The sequence below is a fragment of the Castor canadensis genome, chromosome 3, assembly GCF_047511655.1.
Source record: "Castor canadensis chromosome 3, mCasCan1.hap1v2, whole genome shotgun sequence".
Lineage (NCBI taxonomy): Eukaryota > Metazoa > Chordata > Mammalia > Rodentia > Castoridae > Castor > Castor canadensis.
The window spans coordinates 155,509,254-155,521,390 of record NC_133388.1 but is presented as its reverse complement, the minus strand read 5'-3'; the positions used below and the strand labels follow the sequence as shown (position 1 = coordinate 155,521,390).

Below are 12,137 nucleotides of genomic sequence, written 5' to 3'. Positions count from 1 at the left end.
ATTAACCCTCTAGTGGAGACTACAGTCACAAAGATCAACTAGGGCCATGAAGGCCCAAGGAAGGGTGGGTGGAGGTAAGTCATGCAGTTACCCCAAGAGGTGTGCACTGCTTCATGAAGACAGGCCCTGGAGGCAGTGACAAGGTAGCCATATATTCTGCAGGCAGAGCCACAGAGATCCTGGCACTGAGAGATCATGGCAGATGTTGCTCATTGCTGAGCAACTGTGAGACACCCAGGGATCTGGGAGAAGGTGGTGAAAATGAGTTGCAGTCATCATCAGATACTCAGCTTGCATGGGCATAGCCTGTCTAAGCTCTTTACTTGTACTCACTAACTCACTTACTACTACTACCACCCCACCCACATAACAGGCATTACCACATTACACAAGTGAGTAAAGCCAGAGACTGAAAAACTTGCCCAAGGTTATATACAAAGGAGAGCTGGGGCTCAGCTTTGAACCCAGACACTGTGATCCAGAGGGCATGTGCTTATCAGTATTTTACTCTGTGACCTGGGTAAAGAAATTGGGTTATTGCTCTTAAAGTGTCATCTGCAGCCACAGATGACAGTCAGGCCTACTGGGGCCATTTCATTTGTGTTTTGTTGCTGTTGTTCAAATCAGCCTTATTTGCTACTTGACAAACCACATTCAAGTAGTAGTTTAAACAGAGTAATTTAGAAATCCTTCATTCTTCAGGCTCCAAGCATGTCCTTACACATGAAACTGCCTGCGCTCTTGTGACTGTACTGGCATTTTTCTGTTATAACCCTATCCTAATAATACCAAGCATGTGCCATGGCATGAAAACATCCTGTTCTATATATAGATGTTCATCTGTGTCATGGGACATGGGACTTTCCAAAGGTCCCCAAAGCCTAGGCATCTATATTCATGTTACCACCTTATCCTTTCCACAGGGTGGCCTTGTGTACATCTGTTGAGGTTTCACAGTTACTCAGAAATCACTGCTATTTTTGTTTTGTGTTCTCCCTTCTTATCAGGCTGGGTGGCATTTACTTTTGACTCCAACCTTAAGCTATACGTATATACATTTGCCAGGGATATTTCAAAGCCAATAAGTATGGATTTTTATATGTGCATCCAGAATCGGGAATGGGGCAGAGGTGGGGAGGAAGCAGCTTGTACAGGCAGGTTTTTAAACAGATCAACCACTAGAGTGAGCTCAGAAGAACATCTTCAGGGAATGGAGAATGGAGTAATTTCTTACATTAAAAAATCCCACAGAAGTCAACAAATGAGGTCTTTACCCAAGAAGGAATATGGTCTGGGGCTATCGTTCTGTCATGAAGATTTGCCATCTACTTCCTGCATGTTTGGCTAATTATATTTTCTCAGTGCTCTTTAATTATACAGACCAGATGCTTTATGACTAGACATAAATACAAGAGAAGAAAGAGCATCAAAGACAAACTGTCTGTGATGAAGTGTCATAAATTGAAAGAAGCCGAGAAATTAAGCAGTCTAGTCATTGCCACATTTTACTCACTGAAGTGCATCTTCTTAATCCAGTTAGTCTGGTTGTGTGTGTGTGTGTGTGTGTGTGTGTGTGTGTGTGTGTGTGTGTGTATATGTGTGTGTGTGTGTGTGTGTGTGTGTGTGTGTGTGTGTGTGTGTGTTTCAGTGCTAGGGATGGAACCCAGGGCCTCATGAATGCTAGGCAAGTGCTCTACCACTAAGCCACACTCCCAACCCTCAGTTCAATTAATTTTGGTGCTGTTCTAATAAAAAGTCTTTTTAAAATGTAGAACTAAAAGTGTTTTGGTTGTTTTTATGCTTTCCATTCTTGCTTCTTTTTACCGCCTCTTTTTGGAATTAGCAGTAAAGGAAAACATCAGTGATAATTTTCAAGTCCTTTAATGGAAAAACTCATCAACTAGAAAATGTGGTACAGGAAAAAATTCCCTTGGTGGTGCTCATTTTTAAAATTAATTTTTAGTTGTACAAGTAATACATGAATACATTCTCCTCCATTTGAGGGACAGATTTCACTTATGTCCTTTAGAACAGCCAGTTTTATGATGGGCCTTATGAGATGCTAGAGAGAATCAATGGACTTGGGTTTGGTAAGCCTACATCTGAATCTTGGCTCACTTTGGGCAAATCACATAAGTGCTCTGCAAGTAGAGTTAGCAAAATATACTTCAAACCTTTTCTTATTCATTTATCCTACAAATATTCACAGAAATTCTTTTAAGTTCCAGAAAGCGGGTAAAAGCTTTTATCTAAGGCAACTTATGAAACAGTAAACAATTATGAAATGAATATGATAAGGAGCATGTCATGGAAGTGCCTGTACTCTGGGATCATAGCACCCAGGAGTCAGGGAAGACCTCCTGGAGAAGGTTAACCTAACCTTCAGCCCGAGGGATAAGGAATTATGTGGGCAGAGAAGAGTCTGGGGCAGGGGTCAGTGTGTGGAGGTGTAGAAGCCATTTTCTAGGCAGAGCAGATATTATACCCAAAGGCTCACTGACCAAAAAGAATAAAGTACATGGGAATTTTTTAAGTTCTCTAAGATAAGATATAACTTAAACAGAATCTGCAGGGGGCATAACTAGAGATGAGATGGGAGAACTGAGCAAGGCCCATAAGGAACCTTGTAAAGGAATGGGGTCTGACCTGTTGGACAGTGAGGAGCCACTAACTCTAACAGGTACTTGCATTCCGGACATGATGGATACTAGTAATATTAGCTATTATGAACATGCTATGTTCCTGTAGACAACATAACCAGTGCCATTAACACAGTGACCACTATCTGAGAACCAATTCCCAAGAGCAGTAGAAAGAGAAGGCTGGCTGGGGTGGGTGAGGTGACAGTGGTCAATGGTTCTTTGGAATCAACACTCCTTCACTTTTAACCACCTGTTCTAGTAGTAGCATTGTAGTCCAACTGTGAACTTTCATCTTTTTTCTTCCAGAAAGCCAGGGACTTGAGAAGTGAGTGATGGGGAAAAAGACAGGGAAATGCAGAAATGCAGGATCCAGGTTGTCACTGGTCCTGTTCTGTTGTGAGAACTTATGCTGCTTAGCTAAGCTCCTGGCAGCCACATGAGTGGAAACATCCAACTGGAGAAGCCAGACTCTGTCCAGCTTGCCCTGCAGGATGCTTGGAGCCTCATTGCTGTCTCTGGATATGTCACAGAAACTGGAAATCAGAGGGGAGAAAAAAGCTTGCGATGTGTGCTATGTGCTGTGTGCTGAGGAGCAGTGAAGCCACTCCTCAGGTTTCCTCACTCATATCGAGTCTTCATCATTAAACTGGTGGGTGTCTGTAGCTGCAGGAAGTGGGGAGAGTCACTGAAGGTGGACATTTTCATCTTTCTCATCTCAAACATTCAGTGATTCCTGTGTTTGTTGAACCTGCCTAACATTATCCAGGAGGGGCCAGTGTCTCTTAGATTTCCTCTGGGAAAATCACTACAAATGCCAAGGTTTGACAGTGCAGCTAGTGGCCTGGGAATAAAGCCACAAGAACAACCAGCAGAAAATCAAAGGTGAAGTGTCATTTGAAATAGTAACTAATGCATATCCCTTCTCCCCATTAAAACCAACTAGACCTTACTGTGCTAGGGAGGGGAAAACACAAAACCCATGAGAATAGTTGGCTTTGGGGTCTAAGAGTCATGACTTTTATGAAACAAGTACTAGGGTGGAAGTTGGGGAGTGGTAGATTTCTTTGGATGCTTAAACATCTGGTGCCAAATTTAGAGGATTCAGAGCCTAGAACAGGGTTCAGCAAACATTTGTCTTGTTTTGTGTGTGTGTTTTGTTGTTGTTATTAAGGGCCAAATAGTAAATATTTTTGTCTTTGCATACCACACAGCCCCTGTCTCAGTTATTTAGCTCTGTAGCAGGCAGCTCATAGACAAGTGAACAAATGGGTAGGACCATGTTCCAGTAAGACTTCACTTATAAAAGCACGCTTCAGGCCAGATTTGGCTCATGAACCTTAGTTGTCCAACACTGGCCTAGAGTACATTTCAGAAACCACACAGCAAGGAAGAATAAGATCCTTTTGCAGTCTGGGAAAAGTCTTAGAAGAGATTGGAAAAGGAAAGCCAGAGGTTGAAATGCTGGTATAGCATTCATCTTTGTCTTCACCTCAGTGTTAAAGCTCAGTGGAAAAGGTAGTTGGTAATAAAAATCCTGGATATGCTTGATGATTTGGAAATGGAGGGCCTTTGGGCCTCAAAACATAGAAGGACACAGTCCCAGATAGCACCCATCAATGTAGATGGCCATAGGAGAGCAGCTCGGGCAGTGTGGTGGGACTGACCTTCCTACAACTCCGTTCTAGGCTCCTACAGGGAAAAGAGAAATCTGCATTATCCAAACAGGACCATGGAAGGTAACTCTGGAGAGTCCCGAGCTGCTCAAGAAGATGGTGAAGGACAAAGCAAGCAGACGCCACAGGATAGCCAGGACATGGACAGCACAGAGGGAAATTACCCCTGGGTGGAGCCAAGCTGATGCTGATCCACAGAGGAAGCTCACCTAGCTTCCAGAGCAGATTGGACTTGCCACAAGAAAGAACAGGTGACATCACTTGTGGATGTCCAGGGAGAAGAGCCTATAAAGAACCAGTTCCCTGATATCAATGTAATAACATCCAATGATACCCAAACCTCTTAGAGCTGGAATTACTGCTGGGTGGAAGGGAAAAAAGTGAAAAGAGAATACAAAGATTGTCTGAATATTGAACCCAGAGACATACAGTCAAACCAGAAGGGGGGAATTACCTTGAATTGGCAAGATCAACCTTTCTACCATAGGCTAGGAAGAAGGAAGTCTTTGAGAATGAAGCTAGGTGACAGTACAGGAAAATAAAGATGTCTGGGGGCACCAGACTGTGACTATGAAATTGAATGCAAGTACTTAGAAAAAGAAAGAAAAATGCAAAATCAGAGTAAAAGCTAGGCAGGAAGCCAAGGTTGGCAGTACTTGAACCTCAGAGACATACACACCATCTGTCCTGGGTTTCAGGTCACGCAACCTCAACAGAGTTTGAAAAGGGCACAATTTTGAATGGAGGACTGTAAAGCTTCAGAGGAAGTGTCAGATCTTTCCTAAGCTCGTGTATGTGACTGCCCCACACCAGAGACAGGTCTCAATTGCGTAGGCATCATTACTTCTAAAGAAGCATTGACATCTCAGAGGCAGAGGTGGGAAGTGCTGAGCACACATGACCTACTGTGTCAAACACACTACTGTTCGCAAAGTAAGCTGTCATCTAGCATCCAACAGAGCTCTCTTGTGCAGTAGAGTGAATTAATTAGTTACTTAATGAATACCCCTGTCATTTCCTCCTAGTCCACTTACATGCTCATTTCATCATTGTCCCATCGCAATTATATACTGCATTGTAACTATTTATGGAGCTGTTTGTGCTTTTCTGATGAACAGAGCAGGCACTGATTATGCCTTTGGTGCTTCTATAGCTCCAAATATATGCAAATAGATAAACCCTGCTTCCTAAGAGAGTTTCAGGAGCCCAGGGAAATGAAGTGGCTGCTTGTCTTCTGCCTGCCAACATAGTGCTACATGTCCCCAGTCCACCACACAAGCCTGTTCAAACTCCTGGGCATCTTCAATGGAATATTTGAAATAGATGGAATGCTTATAGCATTTTAAGTTATTTTTGTGTTTCCATTCTCTATCAGTTTGAGAGTTCTCCAAAGGGACTCTCAAAATTTAGGACGATGATCAACACTGAACTTTACATATAAAAATTCACAATTGACATGAAGTGGTTAGGAATAAATGGCCTGCTCTGTCACCAGCAAGAGGATACTACAGACCTTGTAAAAGCCAGGGCATTCCTCACATCACAAGAGGAAGGGTCAGCAGCAAAGTGGGTATAGAAAAAGACAAAAACAACCTCCATGATAAGTTAGGAGTTTTTGTTGAGTGCATCGCAGAGTCCTACTTCTAGCATCTGAGAAAATTTCCACTAACTACAATTGTTAGTTGCAGAACTAGACAATAAATAAAATTATGGCCTGCCAGTATTAATTTTCTATTGATGTCATTACAAATTACTACAAATTTAGTGGCTAAACAAGACAAATTGGGATGGCCCCACAGTTCTAGGAGTCAGAAGTGCTAAAATCAAGGTAACAGCAGATTTTCATTCCTTCTGGAGGCTCTAGGGGAGAATCTGTTTATTTGCCTTTTGTAGCTTCTAGAAACTGCCTGCAATTCTTGGCTCAGGGCCCCTTCCTTATATCCTACAACTGCTTCTGTCATCACATCTCCTTCTTTATTATCTCCTACCTCCCTCTTATAAGGACACTTGTGATTACATTTGCCATCTGAATGATCTAGAATAATATCTGCACAGTAGCAAGTCTTTTGCCATGCATGGTAGCATAACCACAATTCCCAGGGATTAGGATATGGACATCTTTGGATGGCATTATTCAGTCTGACTCTGAATGAGAAACTCAAGGTCTAGATCAACCAGAAAATGGGAAGCCAGGCCATTTTTCCTCTCCCCTTGCCCAACCTTGCTCTACAAACAGTCAGAGAATATTAAAATACAATTCGAAACTGGGCATGGTGGTGCACACCTGTAATCCAGCATTTGGAAGCCAGAGGTAGGTAGATTTTTCAAGTTTGAGGCTAGCTTAGGCTGTATAGAGAATTCAAGGCCAGCCTGGGTTACATAGGGAGACCCTGTCTCAAAAACACAAAAACAAGAAGAAGAACACAATTAGAGATTAAGTGAGATTGGGATTAGGGGACTGGCAGAGGTGCAAGGCAATGCTGGGGAATGTGGTTCCTACAAATAAAGTGCTGTCTGTGGGTAAGACCAGAAGAACTTTAAGGAAGTGCATTCTGGGAGTGGAGGTGCATTCTGGGGGTTGTCGTCTGTTATATCTGGCTCTGTCAGAGCATATGAGAGCCAAGTGATAGAGATGGGGATACATCCTGCCTTAGCCCCACAGCCTGATCCAGGAGAATGACAGCTAGATGGGACATTGTGCAGGACCTCCAGGCATCCACCTAAGGAGCAAACGGAGGGCTTTGGTTTCTCCTTCTGGTTTGACTGCTTGCAGCTGGGACTCCCTATATATAGTTAAGAGAGGTCTTTTCATATTTGAACCATACCTAAGAGCTAAATCCAAGTTCTATGCTTTGGCATCCCTTAAGATTCTGCAGGCTCAGAACAAGATAAACTGGAGGAAAACTTCACAGTGGCTTTCTTTTACCTTGCCTAGTGACAGAGGGAAACTGAAGACTTGAACTTGGATTAAAGGAATCTGGGACTAATAGTACTATAATCCTTGCTTATCCACAGTTTTGCTTTTTGCAATTTCAGTTGCCCAAAGTCAATCATATCCCAGAAACACTAAACAAAAAATTCCAGAAATAAACAACTCACAAATTTTTTAATTGTATGCCATTCTGAGGAGCGTGATAGAATCTCATGCCCTTCCATTCCATCCCAACAGGAAACAAATTATCACATCATTCAGTGTATTCACATTATATACACTGTGACTGTTAGTCACTTTGCAGTGGTCATGGTTATCAGATATACTGTCATGGTATCACAATGTTTATGTGCAAGTAAACCTTATTTTACTTAATAGTGACCCCCAAACAACAAAATAGCAATGTAAAGGAGGCACCAGGATATAAAGGATGAAACTCTGATACTATGCAACCATGAAGAAATATAGTACATACAGCTTTTAGTACTCTCCAGGGTGTTGGGCATCCAGTGGAGGTCTTGGAACTCATCCCCTGATCATAAGGAGGGACTGCTGGACGGTTAGGCACCTAACAAAATGAATGAAGATGCTCTCAGCATGGACATGTGGTCCCATTCTAATCTTTATATTTCTACAAAAAACTTTTCTAATACTTGCAAATAGTGAAAGATAACCAGGCACACCCAGAAGTCAAATACCATAAGCAAAAACAGGCAGAAATACCATATAATAGTAATATACACACAAAGACCTAACTATTGTGACTTCATACACAAAGTATATAATAACTATACTTGCTCTATTTGTAGAAATAAAAAAAAAACCCACAGGCTCAGTAGTTTTAGCAGGGACTTGGGAACTACTATTAAAAAGTAGCGCAGCAGAATTAAAAAAGAACCAAATAGGAATTTTACCATTAAAATAATGCAACAATCCCAGCACTTGAGGCTGAAGCAGGAGGATCGAAAGTTAGAGGCCCACCTGGGTTATATAGCACTACCTGTCTTAAAACAAAACAAAGCAACAAAAAAGCAACAAACTCTCTGGGAGTGTAGCTCAGTGGTAGAGCATGAGCTTAGTATGTTTTAGGCTCTGTGTTTAATCCTCAGCACCCCTCAAAAATGCAACAAGCAAAATTAATAGCTAAGTAGGATTTAATAGCAAATTATATATGGTTAAAGAGAGAACTGGCAAATTGGAAGATGGTAGAGAAGAAACTATTAGAATGAAACACAGAGAAATAAAAAGAAAATTCAAAGAAAAATAACAGGTTTTTTGAATCACAGAAGAAAGGGAGTGGGTGGGGCAAAGGCAGTGTTCCAAGAGTCAATGGGCTATGGCTGACATCAGAATCTTCAGTGTTCACATTCCAACAGCTATGTTTCCAGGGCATCCCACCAGTTGGCCAGCCGGTTGGCCCAGAGCACACAGAGGTCCTCTAGAGGGCAATGTTGCCCAGCACCAGATGCCAATCTGTCCATCTCAGAGTTGAAAAACCCCAAATACTCTTTATGGATGAAAGACAAGGCAGAGAGAGAGACAGAGAGACAGAGAGACAGAGAGAGACAGAGACAGATCCAACCTGCTAGAGAAGTCTCAAAGGCAGAGAGAGAGAGGATGAGAATGTGACTGAGAGCAAGAGATGAAGAATGACTCCTATACTCAGAACAGGTTCCATATGTCTGGAGCACAAGGAGGGATGACCAGGTAATTGTTAAGATCTCATAGAACAGATGGAACTAGGACATAAGAACCTCTTGAGCTGTAAGGATGCTGAGGCCTTGTTCTATGAGTTATTGAAGAGATTGAAGTTATTGGAGAGATTTAAGCAGGGCAGTGATAGAATCAGACCTACTTGTTAGAAGAATTGCTCTGGATAGAGCATGGAGAATTGATTGGAGAGGGGAGTGTGATGACTGGGGTGCCATTAAGAGACTGTTGGAAGTCACTGAGGTGAGAGATGAAGTAAAGACATGTATGGAATGGCAATACCTGATGCTGGCAAGGGTTCTGAGAGCAGGTATTCCCAAATTGAACTGTTAAGAAAGTTAGTTGATACAATGTTTTGGAAAGTAACAAAAGTTTAAAGATGGTTATACTCTGATTCATTAATTCCACTTCTAATATTTAATTCCAATAAATATGAATGTGCAGTTCATCTCAATATTTGTTATAAGCGAAAAATACTGAAAACAACATAAAATGTCTAACATTGGGGAGCAATTGAGTATATACACACAAACAATATAATGGGCATGAAAAATAACATTACAAAAAGTTTATTTTCTTCCTTATGCATTTATCTTTTAAACTTTCTTCAATTAGCATGGATTACTTTTGGAGTTAGGAAAAAAAATCAATGAAAAATGTTTCAGGTTTATTAAAACATTTACAAAAATTCATAAACGAACATAATGAATGAGTTCCCAAAATAAAAATTTAGCAAGGTCTGTGCTTTTTCCACTCTATAATAAAATTTAAAAGTACCATAATATGCATTGCTGTTTCACCCAGGGGAGATGCAAGTAGAATCACATTTTATTCATTTATCAACTTAATTACAACTGATTTGCAAACTGGTGGAAACCATGGACTCCTTTCTTGGGTCTCCCCCTTACCCACTGTCGGTCCTTTACAATTTCTCAATTCATTTTAGACAGTCCAATAAGGAAAACTGACAAGATTTAACCTCCATCAGAGAAGAATCTGGTTTCTTTCAGCTGCCTCTGACTTTGCCATAGTTGCTCCTCACTGTACAGGCAATGTTGCCAGCCTGGGTCTCCTATCTGTCTTCACTGCTGGTTCCTATTGTCTTAAAACTGTGCCCCAACAGGACTTTAACTGGGAACAACATCATGAACAAAACCATTTCTTCCAGGTGAAGTTCACTTCTCCTTTCTTGGGGCCCAGGATTGTAGCTGTTGGTGTCTAGCTGCTTTTCTCTTACCACTTTGGGGATGTTTTGCAAAAGAGGGTCCCATTATGTTGTCTTTCTAAAATCTGTCCCTATCCACAGGACTGAATAGCACACCAAAGGCAGAAGTGCTTCACTTTCTCACCCACCATCACACATTTCTGCACCTCTCCCTACTTGTTCTCTCACAGTAAGCATGGATCATCAATCATGATGTGTCAAACCTTAGAATATACATAGGAGCCTATCTATCCTAAGTGGACTGAGGGTGAAGAGACAGTTTCCATTCTTTCATGATGGGCATCAATTCCTCAAGGACAGGTCAGAAGACCTGCTGCTAAAAGAGGAAGGAGGAAGTACAAAACTTATATGAATTTTAAAAATATCAAAAGTTAAGAACCCTGAACAATTAGAAAAAACTCTACTAAATAAACCTTGGTGAAAATGAGCAATAACAGGTTATGGGCAATAAAACACCTTTCTTTAGGTGGCACTAGGGGTTGAGCTCCTGGCCTTGTGGTTTACCACTTCAGTCACACCTCCAGTACTTTTTGCTTTAGTTATTTTTCAGATAGGATCTTGTGTTTTGCCCAGGGCTGGCTTTGGACTGCGGTTCTTTTACCTATACCTCCTGTGCAGCTGGAATTATAGGCACATATCATCACACCTGGCCATAAAACACACTTATTTAAAACTATCATAAAAACTATGGTGAGAGACAAACAGGCTTTAATGTTTTCATTTTTAAACAACAAAAAATTAATTCAAATCAATTAAACATTCAACTAAAAAAATTAGAAAAATAACCCAGTTGACCAAACAAAGGGTAAGATTAGTGAATTAAAAAAAACAGAAAAAGTAAAATGGTTCTGGTCTGTTTGAGGGAAAAAAATTATATGAATAGCAGGCACACCAAAAACCTCTAATAAATCTAATTAGTGAAAGAAAGGAAAAGAAAAGAGGATCCAAGATGGAGACTAGGGTGCAGAAGCAGACAGCGTGAGCTCCATAAATCAAAAATCTTACTGAGGCACTGGAGCCACACTTGGCAGAAATAAAGCACCAAAAAGAATAAAAACTTTGACACCCTGAACTCCTAGCCTACACAAAGCTTTTCCATGCCATGTTACACTGAGAAAACAGGAGGGCTCCTGCACCACCACATGCTGGCTCCAAACCTGCTTGGAAGGATGGCTGGTAGGCTACAGAGCTGATCTTTGGAACCTGAGGACAAGCCACTCCTCACTGAGGGAGGAGCTGACTAAGCAGCTGCCACTGAAAGACAGAAGAAAAACTGGCAAAACTCCCGAACCACCTAGAGAGACTAAGAGCTTCTGCTTAAATACCAACACCAGGAATGGATGCTGAAGGAGTAATACCAGAACTACTAGGGCTGAAATTCTATTGTTCCTGAACCTGGAGTTTTTTTGTGTGTTTGTTTGTTTTGTTTCTTGTTTGTTTGTTCATCTCTCCTTGTTGATTTCTTTGGTTTTTTTGTTTTGTTTTGTTAGTTTTACTATTGTGAGTTAGTTAATACTAGTTAAATTATACCCAGACCAATACATACATACACTAGGCTAAAAATCCAATATACCCACAAAACAAAATTTAACCAAGGGAAAGAAAACAGGTGACTGAAACCACCAATAACCTATCAAGAACATAGTTGCAAGTGGAGCAATGGGAGGACAAAAAAGGGATGGAAACTATTCTCCCCAGCAAAATAATTTAGTATAAGATTCAGAGGGAAATGAAGAAAATGGATACCCAGTTCCAGACTCCAACAAAACAAAGGTAAATGATGCCAAGGAACCCAATGTTGCCCACAAGAACACTCTCAAAGAAGAAATCCTGCAAGTAATCGCTGAGAATTTCATGGAGATGTTACTAGATATGGTTAATCAAAACGTAGAAGAGGCACTCAAGAAATTCCAAGACACCAAAAATAAAGAATATGAGAAGATACAGAAACAATA

The 12,137-nt window shown here is 41.0% G+C and overlaps 1 long non-coding RNA gene across 2 annotated transcripts in view; it reads left to right on the top strand.

Moving 5' to 3' along the window:
* Window positions 1-12,137, top strand: part of LOC141421688 (uncharacterized) — a 154,314-nt gene that overhangs the window by 37,699 nt on the left and 104,478 nt on the right. The window contains exon 2 of one of the 2 annotated variants that reach the window (XR_012446358.1): window positions 4,328-4,566. The exons of the other annotated variant lie outside the window; for it this stretch is intronic. This is a non-coding gene — a long non-coding RNA (uncharacterized lncRNA). The remainder of the gene's footprint in view (window positions 1-4,327; window positions 4,567-12,137) is intronic. 2 annotated transcript variants of the gene reach the window in all.